The sequence below is a fragment of the Dipodomys spectabilis genome, unplaced genomic scaffold (genome assembly GCF_019054845.1).
Source record: "Dipodomys spectabilis isolate Male_0828 unplaced genomic scaffold, ASM1905484v1 ptg000054l, whole genome shotgun sequence".
Taxonomy (NCBI): Eukaryota; Metazoa; Chordata; class Mammalia; order Rodentia; family Heteromyidae; genus Dipodomys; species Dipodomys spectabilis.
The window spans coordinates 31,465,258-31,488,937 of record NW_024870731.1 but is presented as its reverse complement, the minus strand read 5'-3'; the positions used below and the strand labels follow the sequence as shown (position 1 = coordinate 31,488,937).

The window sequence follows — 23,680 nt, the reverse complement described above, 5'->3', positions numbered from 1 at the left end:
AAAAGCTTCCATGCTACCACTGTTTAGACAGCCAGTAATTTGAAATCCACTTGAATCCTTTAGAGTGGACGGTGCTCGCTTTGTAAAAATACATTTGAGAACATTGTGCGTGCATCAGATTAAACTCGGTATCCTTCGCCTTTCTTCTCCCAGTCTCCAACTGGCCCTATCCACCGAAGCCTTTGTCATTATGGTTTGAGAAGTCATTTGTCAACTGAGGTCACTCTGACTTTAGAGGTCCTAATACAATTGGCTTGACCCTGTCCTATTTCCTGGCAGATTTCGCTGGAGAATTCCTGGAGGCTTCCTTGATTTTTGGTAAAGAACCCCAATCCTGCCATTCCCACTTCCTGGTTACACTCCTCCCTCTCCTCTTTGAGTTGGAAATTAGTTTTCTGTAATCTCCTGCACAGCTCCATGCATGTTTGGGAAGTTGCAGGAAGTTTGTGTTAGGGATTTTTTTTTTTCTTGGAGGTTGGGCGGGCAGAGTCTTATGTTGCCCAGACTGGCTACAAGTGATTGTCCTAAGTCATGTGGCTGCAAACCCATGCTGAGATCCGCAGCCTTGTTCTTGAATATATAATTGTCCATACACAGGTGGCCTGGGAGAGCATTTTCTGTATTCTTAATTTCCAGCTTGGCTTGTCCTCTCCTCTCTCATCTGTTCTTGCCCTTTCTTTTGCTGACTCTTTTTTTCATAAGAACAGCCGTGTCACTTTCCCTTTCTGGGTCTTGTTCTCTTTCTGGTCCACCCTATGTGGGCTTTCCACAGCCAGTCCAGGAAGCACTGGCTTTTTTGCTCGAATGCACATGTGTGGATGCCACTTCCTGTCCTTTCCTCCTCCCTGCACGTGGCAGGAAGTGGCCTGGTTCAACCCACACAGACAACTTAGCATCTTACATTCTGTATTGGGCCAGGCCTACGGCCCCGCATTCTTTCAGTCTCTTCGTTTTAGTCAAACAGGTTGATTCAAAAGTGCAAAATCCCAGCATTTCCTAATGAAACTTACTTCCTTATAGGAGGACAACTGCCTTTCTCTTTGCAAAAGCCCCCAAATTTCAGCCTCATGACATTATATATGTGCATTCCATGCTTCCTTACAGCCTTTCATACTTTATCTAGTCGGTTTCTACATCCATTTGAGGACTCAACCACAGACTGAAAATAGTTGTTTTGTTTTTTTAAAAGCCTGTACTGAACACATGCAGCAGTTTTTCTTATCATTATTTCCTAAACAAAAAAGCATAATAATCATTCATAAAGCATTTACTGTCTGTGTGTTAAGGACAATCTATGGATGATTTAAAGTAGATGAGAGTATGAGTGTGGGTTGCATGTATATATCGTACTATTTTATAGAAGGGGCTTAGGTTGTATATCTCTAGAATTTGGTATCTGCAGGGGTTCTGAAACCCATCCCCCATGGATACCAAGGGAGATTGCGTGTCATTCTTTAATCAAGTCTTCTATCATGATGAATTTTGTCCTTTCCCCTGGAAATGAAGGATGTTAATGAAATGGTTAAGTGGTGCTTCTGGGTGCAGAGCTAGCTGAAAGCATTTGCTGTAGTGAGCCACCTGAAGCTGGCTCATCTCCTCATGTCATAATAATGTCAGCAAGCATGGCCATCTTCTAATTAGATGACGAACAGTAGCAATTTCCTGGTGTTGTTATCTTTCATGGTTTTCACCATGATGCGGCTGACCCGAGGTTACAAAACCTCTGAAAATCATCCACCAGGCTTTAAACGCATGTGTATTGGTTATTGCTCATGTCCATGTCTCCTCCTCCCCGACCCTTCATCTCCATGTATAAAATTTGTTTCTCACTTGGGTAATGTTCTGAATGTCTAGGTTCTCAAAAAAAAAAAAAATCCCAGATGTACTTACAAGACTGAGAAATGTAATCCAGGGATTTTTTTTTTTCTTTTCATTAAGTCAGGATGTGTTTGGTTGCATACAATAGAAAGTCCAGTTCAGGAAGGCTTTCAACAGTACAACTGGCAAGTTTTCAGTATGTAGGCATCAGGAGAGTCTTGATCCAGCTCTCTGTTTTCCTTTTTGTGGTGTTGGTTTCTAATGGGCTTTATTTACAAGCTTAGGTTGACTCTAGCAACTGCTAGACTAAAGATTTGCTTGAATATGTCAAGAAGGAGCGACAAAATGGAAAACTTAAGGTGCTCAGAAAACCTCTTAGAGCTCTAGGTAGATTGGTTGTTGACATGTGTGGACAATATATATGCATATACATAGGTTTGTATGGTCTATGGTAGATGTATGACACATATAGGGTACATGGCATATATATCATCTTCCCGTGACCTTGCAAATAGCAAGTGTTAGTTGGTATATCCTAGGAGATGGAGATGTGTTTCCACTAAATGAGATTGAGGTAAAATTAACTTCCCCTGAATCTCATGACTCCTCAGCTTTCAACTGGTCCTATATGGCAAGAATTTGGAGGGAAGGCTGTGGAGAACAAAGCATTAAGCCTTCATTTCATTGAGCTGTTTTTAGATTTTTAAAGACCTGAAGTTAATTCTCTCATTTGCATGAGATAAGACTTCTGGGGTTAACCAACTGACAGGTTCCTTGGCTTTTGGCCATAAATATTGGCGATTTAGTGGCTGTTCCCCGAGAATCAATTATTTCTTAATAAACAAGTGTTAGTTGGTAGAATCTCCTGAAACTTAACATCTCATCTGTGTTAGTGGAAGTACTTAGAATGTAATAAAGGGAATTCTTTGTGTTTAAAAAAAAAATTGGGAATCTCTTGCCTATGGCTTCTGCATCCATAGGCGATAAAATCAGTTGTAATTCATCTAAGGAGAGATGGCCAGTTCAAATGCAGCTGTGGAAGCAATGATAGTCTCTGATACTAATCTTATTTCCAAAATTTAAATCACCATTTCTGGTGCGTTTGTTTCAGATATGGTACGTTTTATGTTTTACTCACATGTTTTATAAACATTAATCATATGGAACGAAAAAGATGATGAATTTTAACACTACTACGATAATGGCTGTGACTCCACAACAGAAATTGTTGTGAGAAGAAACACCAAAAATACAAAACAAAAAACAAAAAAGAAATTCTGTCTTGGGGGAAAAATGTTTCCTGAAAGGCCACAGAAGAGATGCATATTCACTAAGAGTAATGAGAGGCAAGCTTTAGTACTGGAAGATTGTTTTTATATAAAAAGGATTTTCTAAAAAGAGTGTGGTTAAACTGTTGAGGAAACTTCATTGTTTAAAAGAATAAATACTGTGCTTGGCAAACACTCGGGAGAGGGAAGTGCTGTAAATGATCATGTGAACTGATTCTCAGCAAAAAGCATTTCACCTAGGCCTTCCTCAACCAATATTTCTGTTGGAGTGAGAGGAAGCTCCAGGAACCTTCTAGAACCTACTGGATACAATACCGATGCCAAGTAATACTTTGAAGCCTTTGACCTAGACTCATGTTGTGTATGTTAGCCTTTTGCTGTTGCTCTACCTGACTTACACAATGTTGGTTGTGTTGGAACTGATGCTTTCCCAATTGCCAGGCTAGTGTGTCAGAAGCTTGTGGCTGTGAAATAAGATTGTTCTGCCCTCCAATGTGGCTAGCCAAGCTGATGTTCTTTGGTAGCTTCTTTGACCTTCTGCCCACTAGGGATCCACATTTCAGACTCCATTTTGACCTTAGAAGACAGATCTCTGCATCTTAGATGCCTTCCTTCCTTGTCTCACCTGTCCCTGCCTGCCCACATCTTCTTTGATTACTTTTATTTTTCCTTCAGACTTTACTATGCTTGGGTTATTTTTCATGATTTTCTATTAAATACTTAATAAACATATTGATTAACTTGTGCACAATTATATACCACTGACAGTTTGCTTCTCCTTTGAATCTCATTTTCTGGAATACAAGTTAGTCTATTTAGAAAGGGAACTTTACTTTGTTCTGTAGAATCAAAGATAAGAATAGTTACTGGCTGCACCTGATGGGAACTTGAGACAGATGTTGGAAAGCAGGACAGTGGTATGAGCAAAGAACTCTTGATTGTACCAACTTTATTTATCTGTTTTATATAGTCCCCAGAGGCCATATAGTCTCCATAAAATCTGCTTAATTGTGTCCCCAAATCAGCCAGAATATGTAAGTGAGAATGACTTATATTCCAACAAAAACCTTATCTATAGATACATAAGGTTGACTTTCAGGTATGTTCTTTATCTCATGAAATATTTTGCTTTGATTTGCTCCCCTGGCTTTAAGAACTATAAAATCTTTTCTTAGCTCATGAGCTATATAAAAGTTAGTAGTAGGTGAGATTATGCCCATGGGCCATAATTTATGACCTCTGGTATAAGTCCCCACTCCTACCAAAGGAGGGGGGGTTTCCTGTCTGTGTTAAGAAATGAAGCTTCATAGGTATAAATCACCATGCAAAGAGCCCTATACACCTATGTTTATCACAGCTCTATCCATACTAGTGAAGCTACAGAATCATTCCAGGTGCCTACCAACAGATGAATCAATAAGGAAGACATGAGATATTTACTCATATACAGGTATACATACATACCACATAGAGTGACTGAGCCATAAAGAAGAATGAATATCATGTCATGTCCAGCAAAATGGATGGAACTGGAGATCATTGTGTTCCACAAAGTAACTTGGACTTAGAAGACAGATACCACATGTTTTCTCTCTCTCAGAATCTACGGGGGAGGGGGGATAGCATAAATGTAAAGAGGGGCTAGTGAGAGTGGAAGGTGGGGAGGAGAAGCATAGGCTTAGCGTGCATTGTGCACATTTGTGGAAAGGTCATAATGAAGCCCACTTTAAAAAAAACCTGAAAGAATGCTTAAAAGGGAGATAAGAAGGAATCATAGAGGGGATGGTAATGATCTAAGTATGTGATAGAAATATCACAATGAAAACCCTCACTTTGTACACTAATATAGACTAATAAAATAATCTTTAGCGAATGGACCTTACCATGCATTGGCTAAACCAGGGCCCCAGTGCGGCTTTGTCTTGGGGTAAGGGTTAAGATGGGTGGCATTAGTCTGGCAAAGAGAAAAATTTTCTCCTGTCATGGAGATAGAGACACAAACAGCACTCCCATGACATGAGAAGCAGAGAAAGGAAAGAATATTCTAGAAGCTATTGTGATCAGTGAGTGGGGAGATAGAAGAAGGACAGCATGGCTGTTTTTTAACTATGAAGCAGATATCACAAAGAAGAAAAGAACTTTTGAGATAAGATGCTGGCAGAAACTTAAGTATGTACCGCCCAATCCTGATCTCCTATCCTGTTTTTACAACGTTAAACAGTACCTTAGCGCATGGCATGGAGTCCCTCTCCTTAAAGAGACTTTCTTTGCTTTCTGTATGTCACATCATTTGGTTCCAGAAGTTTCTAAAATCAACATTCCTTCCATTGCAAAAGAAATGAGGAAAGTCCATGATCCCATAGCCCCCTTCTCTGACCACTTTTGGTCTTTTGTGGTGGGTCTTCTACCATTCAGTCTTAAATAAGACTATTTTTTGTTTGTTTTGCTTACCCTGTATTATTTCAGTGCTTCATACAATTGAGACAGGAATTCAGGAGTTACTGTGACAAAATTCTCTATATAAAATTTCGAACTACTATCACTTTCTCTCTTAAGTTGAGATAGAAAGTGAGAATGAAAAATGTAGATACTCACAGTGTTCTATTATTGTTATATATTCTCATTTTTAAAAATACACTAAATTCTAAGGAAAATAAGTTAGGTAGCAGGGAGTCATTGGTATATAGCATTTATAGGGTAACAGATACTACTATAACCTGAAAACAGTCTTCACATTCCTAGCACACACACAAAAATATTGTTTTAATTTCAAAACAGCTTCTTAAAACAACGTTGTTTTTCCAAGTTGCTTTAGTTTCCAGTATTAACATGAAGCAGGAAACTTGATAGCAGGAGAATTAGCTGGTATGTTCTGAAGTCTGGTAGTAGAGTTGTTAAGTAATTACCCAAGTTAGGGAGAAAAAGATCTGATTTCAGATTCTGACTTAGCCTGTCAGTACCTTGGGAACTTTGGAAACTTACGTCACATTTAAAGCCTTAGTTTTCCCATGTGAAGATGGGGCTGAACAAAAGTGCCCCCTGCCAGGCTCTAGTGGCTCACACCTGTAATCCTAGCTATTCAGGAGGCTGAGATCTGAGGATCCGCTGTTCCAAGTCAGCCTGGGAAGGAAAGCCTGTGAGAGTCTTATCTCCAATTAACTATCAGAAAATTGTGAGTGGTGCTGTGGCTCAAAGTGATTGAGTGCTAGCCTTGAGCAAAAGAGCTCAGGGACAGTGCCCAGGTCCTAAGTTCAAGTTTCATGACCGATCAAAAAGAAAAGTACCCTTTCTACTGAACTGAAGATGCTGATATTTATAAGATGCCTTTGTATAACATGGGCTAATAAAATAGTTCTTAGCAACAGGGATGGTACTAATGAAATAATGTTCCTTTTCTTCCTGGTATGCGTATCACTAAGTCAACAGTATCATTGCAAGTTATTATTGTTTTGTTCACTGCCTAAGTGGAGTTAAATATTAGAAGACATTTAACTCTCAGAGTCAAAGGTTGCTTTACATGCCCCTCTCCACACTCTGCTGTACAGTTTGAAATAATTTTCTCCTGTGTCAGGTTGGTGTATGTAAGATGAGAATTTGAATTACTTCACTTCTTCGAGTCTTTGTGGCCCCTGGATTCTCTTAAAGTTTCTCCCATGGAGGAAACACTGACTCACACATCCTAACACCTTGTAACAGAAGCTGAGTTGCAAGTGTAATTAATTGCTCACCCTAAAGCCATCCAGGTTTTATTTTAATTCCTCAAGTTTTTGTTCATTTGGAGAAAGAAAATGGACAAAGGATCCCTTCTGCATGTCGCTCATTCCTAAATGTGTGTAGGTGAAAGAGCTGAATGCTGATGGCACATTTCCTCTTGCTCTTTCTGTATCTTCTGTCTTTTCTCTCCTTTGCTTCTTGTCGATACCTTTGGGTCAGTTTCTACATCTGGAAATTGGCAGTGGTCTGAGCCAGTCGGCCTCCAGCTCACTGGTTTGCCCACCTACGAGATGAAAGTGAATGATGTTGTGATGGCATTGAAGGATGAAAAGGAAAAGATTAAATTAAACTCAGCCCTGAATCTATATGATGGTGGTATTCTGTCCTTTGACCACCTCATTTGGAATGAAACAAATGTATTCTCTAAGGCTGTTGGTTTTTTTTTTTTGGGGGGGGGGGCGGTCCAGTCGTGGGGCCTGAACTCTGGGCCTGGGCGCTGTCCCTCAGCTCTTCAGCTCAAGGCTAGCGCTCTACCACTTGAGCCACATCGCCACTTCCGGCTTTTTTCTTTTTGCTTATGTGGTGCTTAGGAATCGAACCCAGGGCCTCAGGTATGCAAGGCAAGTGCTCTACCACTGAGCCACCTTCCCAGCCCCGGGTTTGTTTGTTTTTAATCACCAGTCCAAGTATGATATTTCTACTCAATGATCAAGCTGGAATTTGAAACTTTATCCTTTTTCCTCCACCTAAGCTGATTCCTTCATGGTTGACACTGCCATAGCTTTTGAACTAGGAGCCAGGATGCCTGTAATTTTAGGCTAGAAATTTTAAGGTGCAGGTAGAACCCAGTCAGTACCAACATGTAAGACAAGCATCATTGAAATAATCCCTTTGAGTAGATTCAGAGGGACCAGAGATGTAGTTCTTCCATTCCAAGGAAGCAGCTTGTTTTAGTGTAGTAGCTTTGGAAGCTCAGTTTCTCTCTTTAGCTGTTTCAGACCCTCCGTTTACTTGTTTGTGAGATTAATCTCACATGGATAATTGATTAGGGTCTAATGATAGAATTGGTGTAAAGTGACTTAGTAGTATTTTTTTTTTTTTTTTTTTTTGTCAGTTGTGGTTCTGGAACTTGGAGCCTGGTGCTGTCCCTGAACTTTTGTTCTCAAGGCTAGTACTCTACCACTTTGAACCAGAGTTCGACTTCAGGTTTTCTGGTGGTTAATTAGAGATAAAAATCTCATGGCCAGCACCACATAAGCAGAAAAAAAAAGCCAGAAGTGGCTCTGTGGCTCAAGTGGTAGAGCGCTAGCCTTGAGCTGAAGAGCTGAGGGACAGCACCCAGGCCCAGAGTTCAGGCCCCATGACTGGACCCCCCCCCCAAAAAAAAAAAAAAATCTCATGGCCTTTCCTACCTGGGCTGGCTTAGAACTTCATCAGCATCTAACTCATAATTTAGTAGTCTTTTTGTGCATGTGTGCTGCTACTAGGGCTTGGACTCAGGGCCTGTGTGCTGTTCTTTAGCTTTTTTGTACAAGGCTAGTGTTCTAACACTTGAGCCACACTTCCATTTCTGGCTTTTTGGTGGGTAACTGAGGGTAAGAGTCTGGTGAACTTTCTTGTCTAGGTAGGCTTTAAACCACGATCCTCAAATTTCAGCCTCTCAAGTGACTAGGATTACAAGCATGAGCCTCTGGCGCCTGGCAGGTTTAGTAGTACTTTGCAATGTTATCATAACCTATCAAAAGCCATCTGATGTAATCTCTGGAATATATGTCAGTGACATTCCATCCTCCATTAAAAAAAAAAAAAAGCAAGCGAGGACTTGGGTGTGGCTCAATAATAGAGTTCTTGCCTTGCAAGTTTGAGGCCCTGAGTTCAAATACTGTGTGGTCCAGAGGCAAGGCACAAGCAGTTCTTTCTCTGTACTGAAGAGTGTTCTTCAGCCTTTAAGAACCAAAAGTTTTAGTTTTTAGCCCATGAGGTTCATATCACATCCCCAGATTATATTTCCTCTATTTCTCTCTTGGAAGAATAATCTGTTTTGAAAGTTAATTCTGTCTTTGAAAGTTAACAGCTCAGTGCCACGGTATAACGCAAGGTTTACGTCTGCTTCTAGAAACTTAACTTCCCTCTCTGGGTCTTTGGATTTTGTGTATGTCAGCAGCAAGAAGACTCATTTTGTCATATTGGTCTTTTATGATTATTTCTCAGTGTGAACTTGAAGTGTTTGACTTGAAGAAAGCTTTTTATTTCTCCAAAATGTTCCAGCCCATACTGTCTCTTTGCATTTTTTCTTGTTTACACGGGGCTATAAGTTTTCAGACGTGGGGCATTTAGGACCTGGTTTAGGATGAGCACCTGAGCATTTACTTCAAGGCCTCCTTTAGCTGACTCCCCTTCCTAAGGTATCAGTTGTTTTCCAATGTATTGTAAAACAGCAACCACAACAAATTAGCTGTTCCTGTCATTAAAGGATACTGAAATCTTATACTGTTTTCCCTCTTGTGTCAGGCCATCTGGCCTCTTTGGGTTCTAGATGCTTCTTCATTTAGATCAGCCCCCTTATGTTGAATTTAGAAGAATATAGAGAAAAAATCTGGGCAATTCTGTGAGAACCCCTGACCCAGCTAGGTCTCTAATTTACCAGGTATATAGCTAAGCTAGTGTTTTCCCTATCTCCTCTCCTCCTTTCCTCTCTGCTCCCTGGGTCTTCTCTTAAGTCTTAGCACAGGTGTAACTTATTTCTTTGGGTCTTTTAACTCTTAATGTGACCAGAGATTTTCTACTGTGGGTTAGCAAGTTGCTTGGACCGGGACGCTGTTAACATTGTATCTGAAAATGTCCAGCAGCAACAGGAAGAAATGAAGCGCAGTCTGATCACCATCCACCCCTTTAGAGGGTGCAGTGATTTCATCTGCCTGTGGTATGTTTACTGGCAGACAGATAGTGTGAGACTGGGAGATGGCCCTGTTACTTGCATTGTGGCACCTTAGTCACTTTTCAGTTTTTTATGACTGCCACAGTTTTGGAGCGCAAACCCTCCTTGAATCTCCTTTCTGACTGGTCTGTTTTATAGCATGAAAATTCTAAATAGAATTTGTATTAAAAGCATATGTACACAAGGACTTCTGTGTTTTAGCGGAAATGACTCTGTGCTATGCTTTAAGGATGCTCCCCGCTGGGAACGCCTTCTAGAAATGGATGTCAACCAAGGGAGATTCATTCATTCCATACGTTTTTCTAATTTCAAAAAATGTACACCGTCAATATTTTTTTTCTTAATTGAACAGTTTGTTGAACAGACGGGTGCTTTAATTATGGTGGTCTAAATTTACACACATTGCAGTGGTATTTTGCTACATTAATTACCTTACTTGTCAAGAGTAACAGGTAATTACTACATCAACTCACCCTCCTGCAGGATAGGGAAGCATAACTTTATTTGAACAGATACAACAAACCAGAGCAGAGCCACCCCATACCTCAGCCTTTGTGGAAGGATGACAGACCTGCTGTGTTTATGTAGTTAGCCAGGTGGAGATAGGCTCCCCTCTCTTTGTGGCTGTGCCCACCTAAGCTGCAGATCTGGAAGCACCCATCCGTCTCCTCCAGGGATCTGTGGAGCAAAATGATCCTCGCCCTTCCCCTTGGAGTGTGATTTAAAGAGACCCACTAGATGTAAATCAGTGGACAATCCTGAATGGGCTGCTTCGGGAAGCTCGGGGCATTTCAATGACTTCCCTTGTAATTATAGAAAAGTAATTTGGGAGAGTAGACTTTAAATATTCATTCACGTGGTGTCCTGCACTTGAACTTCTAGCCAATTCTTTGGCTGCCTTACAGAGAGCATTTATCCTGTGTTTTGTTGGATGGCTAGGTACAACTCATGTCATTTGGTTCCTTCTCCAGGGTCTTAGGGTCAGCTTTTATGACAGGTAGTGTAAAAATCCTACTTTATATCATTTGTTGTGTGTGTGTGTGTGTGTGTGTGTGTGTGTGTGTGTGTGTGTGTGTGTGTGTGTTTGAAAGCAGGAACATTTTGGAGCATGTAGGATTCCCTTAGCAAAATCAGCAGTATGAAGTCCTCAAGAGGCTAGGGCTTAGAAAGAAGAGCTTTGGGGTGTGGTACTGAAATACACAATGACATAATATGGGTGTGCTCTCTTAAAAGGCCTTGTCTCCTTTTAATCAACACCTGTGACAAGGTGCCTTTGGGGCTGTCATAGAACTCTTGCAGGTGGGTTTTGAGAGCTCTCCAGGCTAGAGAAACTCAGCTTGCAAAGAAGTGTGGGACCTAAGCAGGTCTTTCTGGCACCTGCCAGCAGCAGCGGGTGTCACTGAGGGGAAGTTGGAGTCAGGATCAGGATGTGTATGCAGATGTGTGCAGATGTCACCCAGGTTGGCTTTCAGAGGTTAGTAGGTCCTGCTGGGGACGGTTCTCTGATATGTTGAAGCCCTCAACCCAGTACCACTTCTGATGTCCAAAGTCCCACCAAAGATATGTCATTTGTATCATTTTAGTCTTGTCCTGTGTTATCGCTAGTTTCTCTAGGGTTTGTCACTTATAACTTCAAGTGATTGTGACTTTCTTCTTTTTTTAATAAGTTTTTTATTATGAAAATATTATACAGAGGGGTTATAATCCCATGAGTAAGGAAATGAGTACATTTCTTATCAAGCATTGTTGCTTCCTCCTGTGTTTTTCCCCTACCATCCCTTCTCTCCAACAACTACATTCCCTGCCCCCCCCCTTTTAACATCTATTGTTGGTGGTACTGAAGATTAAATTCAGGGCTTCACACTTGCTAAGTAGGTGCTCTACCACTTGAGCCACGTCTCTAAGCCCATTTTCTGCTTTATTTTTCAAATAGGGCCTTACCTTTTTGCCCATTTTCAGCCTCAGACTGAGATCTTCACATCTGTGCCTTCTCCATAGCTTGGATGGAAGATAACCATCATCATGCCTAGTGATTGGTTGAGATGGAATATCACTTAAATTTTTGCCCAGACTGGCCTCAAACTGTAATCCTCCTGACTTGTTCCTAGGCATCCATCAATGCATGCATCTGCTTTTTTCCCCTTTATCTGAAGGATAGCAAAGTATAATTAGACTTAGTAATTCATGGATCCAACAACTATCTTATCAAGTGCCTGCTGCCTGGCTGTCACTGGGCTATAGGCACAGCCCAGGGTTGCTACAGAGGGAGTTGCATAGCATGGGAGAAGCAAATCAAGTCCCAGTCTGCATGGACTTGGCTGTCTCACAGAGAGAAGCAAGGGGAAGTCAGTGAAATGAAGAAGCAAAGGTACATGTTCACGACAGTGCATGTGCCTTGTGGGGCCACTTGAATAATCTGGCTGGAGAAGGCCCCTTGGAATAGCTGGCTTCTGACTTGGGTGGTAAAGGTGAAGAATGACCTCTACAGACAGTCCAAGCAAGGGCTTTCCAGCTGTGAGAATGAGGAAGGCCAAGCCTCCGAGCTGAGAGAGGGCCGGGGATACATGATGTTGCTGTAAGTGGTAACGGAGCATGTGCCTGGAAATATGGGTGCTGTGGGAAGGCTGGGGAGCTCACAGGTCCCTGTACGCCACGGCAAAGCGCTGGTTACACCTGTAAACAGATGTATAGCAGTGGGCATAATGGAACTTGAGTCAGGTGCTTCAGGAAACTTACGGGATAGTGGGCAGTTCCCAGTGTTTTCCTGAAGGTGGTATCTTTGGGAGAAAGCGAAAGGCCTTGTTCTCCCAAAGCTAGGATGAGCCACGCTGGGAGATGCCCTACCTAAGACAGCTCAGCTGGCCCTGCTGGAGGGAAAAGCTCCTGTTCCCATTGGGTGGGCTGCAGTGGCCTCCTGACATAGGCTGGAAACATCCGGCCGCTCACAACGTGTGGCTTCCACCACCATTAGCAGCAGCTGCTGATCATTAGGGCTTTCAGAAGCCCCTTAGGGGATTTTGAGGATCATGTGACTTGGAGAACTCTGGGAAGGATATGAGTGCCAGAAAGCACCTGCGAGTTCTCCTGGACCGTGCCCCGCTCCACTCCCCACCCCCGCCCTGTACAGTGAGAAAGCAGAGATTCTGAGGGGATGGCACGTACCCAGACCCGCCAGTGGTCCCCTGGGCCTTTTGATCCTGTTCTAGTCGTCTCTGGACACCTGCTCTGTTCTGTGAGCTGAGGCTACTGGGTTTGCCTGGCTATTGATAGTCTCAGATAATTTAGGAAAGCAATTTTAGTGTGAATAACTCACCCCTCTGTCAGTGCTGGAAAACAAGTGTTTTGTCTTTGGGGACACCATTGAGACACCACTTACCAGTGTTATTCTTTCAGTTTTCCATAGAAGATGGGTTCCTTAAAGGCCTGATGTTGGCCCCTGCTCAGGCCTTTCCCATTAGCCATGCCATTGGAGAATCTTATCTTGGCTCCCTGTCCCCTCATTCCCCCTCCCCCCAACCAGCCATGTCTACCTGCCCAGCTTCCACTCACCTGTAGTGACTAGGTCTTTTGAGAAGCCTTTTCTGACCTTTTATCCCGGGGTCCAATCTCTGTGTTAGCTATTTCTTTTTCTTTTTTGTCGATCATGGGACTTCTACTCTGAGCCTAGATGCTGTCCCTGAGCTCTTCAGCTCAAGGCTAGTGCTCTACCACTTTGGGCCACTTCTGGTTTTCTGGTGGTTAATTGGAGATATGAGGGCCACAGACTTCCTTGTCCCTGTTGGCTTTGAACCATGATCCTCAGATCTCAGCCTCCTGAGTAGCTAGGATTACAGGCGTGAGCCACCAGTGCCTGGCTGTGTTAATTATTTCTATGTGTTATAGTTGGGGTTTCCTGGTAGATGGGGCTTTGGGAAAGCACACCTGTCTCAATTTTGTGCTCCACTGTACTTTAAGTGTAGTTTCTGGTACGTGGTTAAGTGTTGAGAAAGTAACTTGCCCGTGGCATTTCCATCCAGTTTCATAATTAGTTGTTTTTATTAGCAATAACTGATTATTGCAAGATGTGAATGTCTTTCCTAAAAAGAGGATGAATTGAATATTAAGACATGGAATTGTGATGGAAAAGTGGAGACAAAGCCAGGAATTGAGTATTAATATTTACGATGGGTCTTGAGCCTTAGGGAAGTGTATCCTATCTTAGGATGTGTTGAGTGAGCTGCTGTGACAAGTAATCCAGATTTTGGTGGCCTGACATCGTAAAGGCATAGGCTAGCTTCCTTCAGTCTGTGTCACTGTTGAATCTCTTCTACCTTCTACTTGCCATGTAGATTGTAGGAAAGAGGAAAAGGCATCCAGGAGACCCATTAGCTCAGAGGTGTTGAATCTTTCTCTTGCTCACATCCCACTGAACAGAAATGAGTCTCGCGGTCCTGACATGACACTGGTGAAACTGGACATGTTAGGTTCCCATGGGCCTAAGAAGAAGAGATGCAGCTGGACACTGGTGACTCACACCTGTAATCCTAGCTACTCAGAAGGCTGAGATCTGAGAATCACAGTTCAAAGCCAGCCCAGGCAGTAAAGTCTGTAAGAATCATCTCCCATTAACCATCAGAAAACTGGAAGTAGAGTTGTAGCTCAAAGTGGTAGAGCACTAGCTTTGAGCAGAAAAGTTCAGGGATAGCACCTGGGTCCTGAATTCAAGACCCATGACGGAAAGAGAGAGAGAGAGAGAGAGAGAGAGAGAGAGAGAGAGAGAGAGAGAGAGAGAGAGAGAGAGAGAGGAGGTGTGCAACGGAGTAGTTAGCTGTCATAGTGTTTCACTGTGGTTTTAGATAGTGAGGTCTCTGGTAACAAAACCTAGTGACTTCTATTCCTGTAGCCTGCTAATCACTAAATACCCTTGATATCCTAGGAGCCAAGAAGACTTGTGGCCTGTAGTGACACTTAAGTTTTACATATTATGATTTAGGTGTCTTCTCTAGATTCCCACTAAGAGTCTGTCTTCCTGGAGTTGCTTGTAGGCACTTTTGTGGATCAGGGGGCCATAGCTTGCAGTTGTACCATCAGGAAATGCTAACCCCAGATGGTGGGCGTTTCTAAGCTGCATGGGTTCTCATTGGTAGGATCTGTTCGTGTTCTGTACTTGGCAATGCTCTCCCCTCCTCATCTGGAGTTCACAGCCCTGGTGTAAAGGGATTGCTCAGCCCAGCTCCGTCCTTCCCACTTCCCATTGCTATGGCTTGTTTGGAACCAACCATGGCAGAGGATTACATCATAAGAAGAGAATGGAAGTTGCTCTTTTTTTCCCCTCACTGATCTCTTTATGTTCTTATGAAAGTGACATGAGAAATTCTTCATAATGAGTGATAGACTGTTTACACTGTGGTGCAATGGTGGTTGTTACTGTTGTTAGAGAGATGTTGTTTCTCCATGGTTATGCTGACCCTGGTGGCTTTCAGAACAGGAGCTGACATCTTTTCCTGGTCTTTATCATCCTCCTTGACTCCCTTGCAGCTTTCCAGCCTAAATCATAAGCTTGGTAATGCCAGAAGAGATATTGTTGCTGTTCTGGAGGCTGCTAGGGGACCAAGAACCCTGTGGTTCTGCATTCTGTAGGAGTGTGTGTGTGTGTGTGTGTGTGTGTGTGTGTATGTGTGTGTGTGTGTGTGTGTGTGTGTGTGTGTGTGTGTGTGTGTCAGAGACGATGACTGTAGTGGGGCACATCAGTTTCTGGCTGTTGGGAGTAATGGGAAAGAGGAATGATACCTTTTCCCAGCTGACAGGACTCCTCTCTCCTGCACAGAAGGTACCTGTCAATCAGGAGTATTCCATCCAGTTTCAAGGCAGGCAGTGCATTTGGGGTAAATATTTATGAAATGCCAAACTTCATGATCAAGATGCATTTTATTTTTTAATGAGCAAATGAGTCAGAATTTTTTGAAGTTATTAAAAGACAAATGGTTGTGTGCCATCGTTGAGAAAGAGGAAAAAGTATAATTTGGCATCTAGCAATTTATTTATAGCCATAATCCGCAAGCAATCAATGTCTTTAAACAAGATTAGTTAATTTCTCTTAAAGCCTTAAAATACAAAAATTTGAATTTATTTAGGAAATCACGTTAAGAGGACTTATAAAAAGTGAGGTGGTATGTTCAGTTGCTTCAAGGAACTGTGTTTGGGGCATGTGAGGTGACACTAATCTCTACTTTCAAGATACTTCAAATCTAGAGAAAAGTCAGTCAAACACCATCAATAAATCCGTGTTCTCAGATGTTAATGTAATTTTAGAGTTCAATTTGTTTTGGAAAATCTGGAAAGCACACACACAGACATAGACACAGACACAGACACAGACACACACACACACACACACACACACACACACACACACACACACACACACGCTCACAATCGATTCCTATCCCTCAAAATTCTAAAGAGAAATATTATCTAATCCCATTCCTCCAGGGAAAATATTATTAGTTTTACTTTTTCTATTCTTTATTGGTACATATTTCTATACAATGGGAATTATTGCAGATAATTTTTTCGGTCTTATTTTATGTCACATTATAACAAGCATTTGTACACATTTTTACATTTCCAATATTGTTCATAAATGACGGTAAGATATTCTGTTGTCAGACTGGACTATCATTTACTTGCTTTTGCTCTGGTTTGATTGACATTTTAAGTAAAGCAGATTCATGAAATTTATCCATTTCATGTCTCAAATTATCTTGCTCACTTAATAGTTTCAATAAAACAATGGGAAACATGCTTCTTTTAAAAAGAATGTTTTCTATCTATGTATATATCTATCTGAGTGTTGCTATCACCTTTCAGAGTGAGCCAACTCCTTGTTCTACCTTCTCATTTTTGAAGGGTTAATGTTCAAATATATTTGATTTTTTTTCTTCTTGCATAGTCAATCACTAGACATACAGCTTCTACCTTGAAATTGGTTAACAGGGAACACCCTCCAAAGAGAGAACTCTTTGGTTTTAATTTGGAGAACTTCATGCCTGACTTTGAAACTTAGAGCAGGATATTTCAGCACTCACACTTCCAGTGATGTCTAAGAATGAATGCATTAGTAATTTTGCCTTAAAAAACAAAGTCTCCTTCAGAAAGATCTCTTGAAGACAACCTGTGTAAAGTCAGCACAGGCACGTGACGGTCCTGGCAGGAATACTTCAGTTCTTCTCTGGGCCGCAGTGGTTGCTTGGAGATTTGCTTAGAATGGCACAGCTGGTGCTTTGTGCGGGTGCCTGGGCCCTGTGAAAGGTGGCAAGGCAGGAGGAAGCCAGCGGTGAGGTCAGACCTCTCCTGGAAGCCCAGCCCTGCCAGCTGCCATCTCTTGAACTTTTGACAAAGAGAACCCTTCCCCCTTGACATCAGTGATTCATCCCTGGCGGTCAGATATTCTGAGTGAAAATGCTCACCAGAGCCTATGTCCCATTATTTTACAGAGGAAAAAATTATAATATGTGCAAATTTGCAAAACCGCCCAAACACTTGTATTGCAGAAGTTGGCAAATGATGGCCCTTTATGTCTGGCCCACAACTTGTTTGTGTAAATAAAGTTTTATTGGAACACAACAGCATGCATTTGTTTACATCTTGTCTCTGGTTGCTTTCCTACTATAATAGCAGCACTGAGCAATTGTGTTAGAAAGTGTAAGACTGCAAACCCTAGAATATTCACTGTACTTGCCTTTACAGAAAAGACTCGCCAACTTGTTCTTAAAATACGCCTTATTTATATTACAGTGAAGATGAAAATGGGTTGAAGGCCTTCATTACTCAATCATTTAGTCTCCACATGTTTATTATTCCCAATTGTAGCTTTTTATTTATTTTTTAATCATCAAGTACTCCCTTTGTTACTCGTCTTTGCTGTTGTTTTTGTTGCTGGTTTTTCAACACTGACAAGGCTGGAAAGTTTATGACGTTCTACTGATTGTTACAACTTAAAGCTCTCTCAGATATGTTGTTTACATGTTGTAATGGGTTGGGGATGCCACAGTATTCTTTTCTTTGATCACCAATAGTTACAATGTTAGACTTAGAACTAGGCATTTTTGGTGAAGTCTGGCTCTGACCGCCAATATAGGTGCAGCAAAGACAGTGTCACCAGATCAGCATCCGTGACAGTCATTTCTATTTCACCCTTTAGAGGCTTAGTATTCCCATCCAGAAAATGGGAAGTTACTGTTCCTCATGGTTAGCTGAAGGAGAAAGACAGGCATGCCTGACACATTTTTTAAATGTCTTGCTAGGTGGTGGTGGCTTACTCTTGTAATGCTCAGGAGGCTGAAATCTAAGGATCATGGTTCAAAACCAGCCCAGGCAGAAAAGTCTATGGGACATTAACCTCCAATTAACCACCAAAAAACCAGATCTGGAGGTGTGGTTCAAGTGATAGAGCACTAGCTATGAGGAAAAGAGCCAAACAAGAGCATGAGTCCCAGAGTTCAAGCTCCAAACACCAAGAATGGTAGGCAGGCAGGAAAGCAGGCAGGCATGCACACATGCACGCACGCACGCACACACACACACACACACACACACACACACACACACACTTAGCTGTTCTTACTTGTTGTTCTATGCTTAGTTTGTTGAGAGGAGCCATTACAAAGAAAATTGAGTATCTTCAAAGGTGTTTTGTTTTTTTTTTTTTCCAAATTGACAATATTTGTCTTGCTTAAAGTTGCTGAGTGATTCGGGTGGAAGCCAGGGAGAAATTTAGCCAGGTCTATAGTATTTGAATAAGAAATGCTGAGCTTGGATACAGCATATAAGTAACAGGTCTTAGGGTTATCTTCAGCACCAAAAAAAAAAAAAAAAAGAAAAGACAAATTTTATAAAGGAACAAAGAATTGCATAAGTGCAGTGAGGGCTGGGCTGTTGCTCAGTGCTGGAGCATTTGCCTGACATGTGTGAGGCTCCAGGTGGAACAGAGAGGGGGCGGCTGTCACCAGCAGGTTTACTTCCAACGCAGGTCGGAGTCTGGCCCTGGCCAATGAGAGCAACCTGGCATGGCTCTGCTCCTTGTGGCTTCTTGGGGACCTGAGCTTGTTATTCTCCGTGGGACCTCTGTGGGCTTTCAGTGGAAGGAAGAGAGTGTGCCCAAGGGATGGTGTAGGAGACCCCTAAGAGTGGAATGAAAACCTCATGGATCTATGAGGACTTGTTCACATGACCCATAGCTGCAAAGGATGCTGGGAAAGCATTCCAGGTTGCTGTCCAGGAAGGAGAAACAGATAGATCTGATGGCCTTTTGTTTCATTTTTATGGAGGGTAAATGCTTACCATGAACGAACTGCCCAGAAATGGTGATCTGTGAATCTATCTGTAGTAAGCACTCAGGGAAATAGCATGTGCAAACAGTCCTTCTCATTTGGAACAATTTATTTGAGTACTTGTTCAACTATATTTTAAAAATTAGCCTATAGTATGAATCTGCTTCTCACATAGTATATACCATTTAGGCCTTTTGGCATTCAGAACTTAGAGATCTATCTCAAGTAGGTTTAGAAACACATACTCAGGAAATATTGCTTGCAATGACATTTTAATTCCCCAAGGGATCTGTATGGACATGTATTTATTTTTGCCATTGTATAAAATCAGGAGTCATGTGCCGCATTGAGTAGAATCCTTCATTCAGGGTGGCAGATAGAACCTTTGTTGAAATACTACCACTATTATTTAATTTGAATTACATGTTCTGCACTGAACCACATCAAGACCATTTCAATTTTTCAATCCCTTTAATAGATCCAAGCCCACCTTTTGAAAAAAAAAGCTAAATCATTTTACATTATGATTATATGAATATTTTAGGATTATAATCACCCTAAAATGAAGGACAAAATTTATCATTCCAAAATAGAAATTTAATTTAAAATAGAAAGAACTTGATTACAAGGCTCAGTAGACTAGACATGAGATTTATAGAAAACAAAATCCTCTGCTACATACTTTTTGCAGTCTTTTTGGGGGGGAGGCGGGTAGTGGTGGTGGGAAAACCCCATAACTGTTTATTAATGTTTCTAAAGATTTATATGTGAGATAGTTTGTAATCAGAGATCAGACTCTTGTAAGGTTGAAAAATTACATTAAAACCCTAAGCCTTTTGGCCACTTCATGAAAAAAACTCACTAAATTAGTTGATGCTTAGAATCCTAAATGTACTGAACTTGGAGTCAGAAGTTGCTCCTGACTATGTCATGTTCCGGGGGCATGCGTGTTTTGAAATATTTCTTTCTCTTTCCATGACCTGTGTAGTGTGCCTAGTTACCTGTCACTTGGTTCTTAATAGTATTTGGGGGCAGAAAACAAGATAAATTGACTAAGCTTGTTCCTTAATCCATTCTTCTTGATTTTTTTTCTCTGATGTTTCTTTGTTAGGTGAGAGTTCAGATTTACTATTCATGAAACACCTATTAGTCAGTGACCATGATCAGACAAATGGAAGCTAAGCACTGGTTAGTCTGTTGAAAATAAACATGAGAGCTCTCATTAACGTCATTGTTTGAGTAATTATTTGAGTGACAGGTCCTGAGCGGCCCTGAAAGCAAGCCGACTTCTTACTGGAATGAGGGACAGGCTGACAGCCACATCTTGGAGTATGGTCATTAGTGTGCCCAGCCATCAATGTCATGGTACTGTGTCAAATTAGTTAGTGTCCTCTTAGCAAGAAAAGCCAGACCTACAAATTATCCTCCCGCCTCCCTACAAACTGTGTTTACAAAACCCACGATCAAGTGTGAGCAAATTATTCACATGGCTCATAAATTAACTACTTTACAGGCTTATAACATTTTACAAGTAGATAATAAAGGGGCGAAAAGTTTTCCAGTTGCTCTGCCCTATTGGGCACTCGGAGATCGGCTGTGTTTGCCTGGCTCTGTGCACAGCTGGTCGGTTTTGTGAAGAAGGGCAAACTCTGGGGGTGTCGGAACAAATGTTTGCAAATGGAGGCCCTGAAAGGAGGCCAGGGTACACCCACCGAAGACGATATAATTAACTTTGTTATCTCATTACTCTGATGAGTCGGTGACAATGTCCTCTTTCTCCTGGTGGCAGTTGCTCATTAGTGAGTTCACTCATTTATTCGGAACGATTACTCGGCTCTGCCAACTGGAATTATCTGCAAAACATCGTTGATACATTCTTATCATGCTTTGAAGCTGCCTTGTTGAGGGGAAATAATGGCAACTGGGCATATCATGTAAGAACGATGATTTGCTTTTGAAGTCTCATTGTTTTCCCTGTTGGAGAAGAAACATTTTTTAAATCTCATCTCCCCAAAATATTACAATCTCACCAATCAATTTTATTTTTTATTTTATTTTTGTCAGCTCCCAGGTTTGAACTCTGGGCCTGGGCTCTGTCCCGGAGGTTTTGTGCGCAAGGCTAAGTGTTCTACCACTTAAGCCACAGCTCACTCTGGCTCTTTTTGGAGTTTATTGGAGATGAGTCTCATGGACTTTCCTGCCTGTTCTGATTCCCACCTCAGATCTCAGCTTCCTGAGTAGCTAGGATTACAGGTGTGAGCCACAGGCACCTGGCTATACCATCAATTTTAAAGGTTTAATGATGTAGGTGCTGTTTCTCCTGGTGTGTCTTTGAAATCTGGTGTTTTATACTTTAAGAGACTTCTCCAAACCAACCTCCTTGCTCTGTACTGCCCAGGATGGACAGTTCAAGGAGCAAAGGAATTGTTCTGAACAATTCCAGGATGGGTATTTGAGTGTGTGTGTGTGTGTGTGTGTGTGTGTGTGTGTGTGTGTGTATGTACATGTACACAGCTACTGGGGCTTGAACTCAGTGCCCAGACACTGTCCCTGAGTTTTTGTTTTTTTTTTTTTTGCACAAGGCTAGCACTCTAGCACTTGAGCCACAGCTCCTCTTCTGGCTTTTTTGGATAAGAGTCTCACAGACTTTCCTGCCTGGGCTGGCTTCAAACCACACTCCTCAGATCTCAGCCTCCTGAGTAGCTAGGATTATAGGTGTGAGCCACCAGTGCCCCTCAAGATGGAGATTTTTAAGTTGTGATTGTTTGCACACAATTTGTCCACTGCAGAGTCCTGCTAGCTAGAAGTTACAGGCATACCTCCAGCTGGAGTTTATCTCTTCTCTCTTTATACCCTGTTTGAATATGTGGATTTTCTCTTTCTTATTTCTGAGGATGTGTTAACATTGTAGTTATTAGTGCCAATCCTAAGAAAGGAAATTGTAGACATTAAAAGGAATGATTTTTTTTTAAAATCCAGTACTGGGGCTTGAACTTGGGGCTTTGGTACTGACCCTATGCTCTATTACTCAAAGCTAGTGGTCTACTATTGGAGCCACAGCTCTACTTCCGACCTTTTTGTGGTTAATTGGAGCTAAGACTGAACTTTTCAAGCCAGTGCCTCAGCACTGGCTGTGTTACATGGGCATACAGCATTTTTCTCTCTTTGGTTCTAATTTGGTCACACAGAACTCAGATTCAGAGCCAGTGTGTGAACGCTCGTTCTCAGAGGGAACGGACAGATTGCTTGGGTGTTGAGTGTGTGAGTGGGAGACCCAAGCCACAGGTCTGGGTTCCTTTGGAGCAGATCCCTCCTTTCCCTAACACCCTCTCTCTTCTCTTTTGCCTTCCAGTGTCCCTCTGTGTGTTGCAGTCCTGTGGCATTATGCACGCCTCCTGCCAGTGACCCCAAGCTTTTTATGGCTGTGAGACACGTTCAAAGCTCAGGGTAAGTAACAGATACCCCCTGTGCCGTGCACTGCCGGCCATCTGCAGCCACCTGGGCAGGTGCAGTGGTGACTGTAGACACACGATGGAAATCTGGACCACTGCATTTTCAGGCTGCATCCCGAGCTCCCCAGCCCTCCACAGCTGCTTTATGGTCTTCAAGACGAGGCCCCGCCCCTGGGATCCTATGTGACTCTAATGCTAGAGATGACTAACTTGGTAAAGGGTTAGATAGAACTTCCTGTCCCCATCATGAGCCCTCCATCTCTGTGGTGCTGCTCAGTGATGCTGAAGTCACCCATGTGCAGCGGGACATTCCATCAATGAATGGGAGGGTCCCTGAGGATCAGTGAAAGTTTGTTTACAGAAACAGCGAAGGGCCAGCACTGTGGCTTGCACCTGGATTCCTATCTGCTTGAGAGGCAGAGATCAGGAGGATTGCAACTAGAGGCTGGACTAGGAAAAAGTTAAACAGATCCCATGTAAATAAACTGGGTATAGTGTATGCCTGTAATCTCAACTACATGAAAAGCATAGGTAGAAGGATTGTGAGATGAAGCCAAATCCAGGCAAAATTAACAGACCTTGTGTCAATAAACAACAACAAAAAAAACTTAATCAAAAAGTGCAGGAATAACCTGGCACTGGTGGCTCACTCCTGTAATCCTCGCTCCTCTGGAGATCTGAGGATTGTGGTTCAAAGCCAGCTGGAGCAGGAAAGTCTGTAAGACTCTTATCTCTAATTACTCACCAGAAAATCAGAAGAGGCGCTGTGGCTCACCATGACAGAGTGCTAGCACACAAAAGAGCTCAAGGACAGAGCCCAGGCTCTTAAACCTCCATGACTGACCCACAAACACATACGAGAAAAAGTGCAGGAGTACTGTCTCTAGTGGTCGAGGCCTGCTTAGCAAGCTCTGGGCCCTGAGTTTAAGCCCCAGAACCACCATTTTAAAAAAATTAAAAAATACAGGCAGTAAGCCTATAGGGATGCATCAAAGCAGAAAAGGTGATACTTGTGAACTTGAACGAGGACCCCACTGGGTCCCAGTCCATCCGAAGAAAGAAAGAGGGGGGGGGACAGAGACAGAGAGAGACAGAGAGAGAACACAATGAGAAGGTATCAGCTTTACTCCCTGGCTGGGGCACTGTGAACATGCAGAA

General features: G+C 42.2%; 1 protein-coding gene across 2 annotated transcripts in view; it reads left to right on the top strand.

Moving 5' to 3' along the window:
• The window catches only part of Foxp1 (forkhead box P1), a 606,957-nt gene that overhangs the window by 197,280 nt on the left and 385,997 nt on the right, over positions 1-23,680 (top strand). For both annotated transcript variants that reach the window (XM_042679678.1, XM_042679674.1), the window contains exon 4: positions 22,423-22,517. The gene's annotated coding sequence lies outside the window, so the exon portion shown is untranslated. The remainder of the gene's footprint in view (positions 1-22,422; positions 22,518-23,680) is intronic.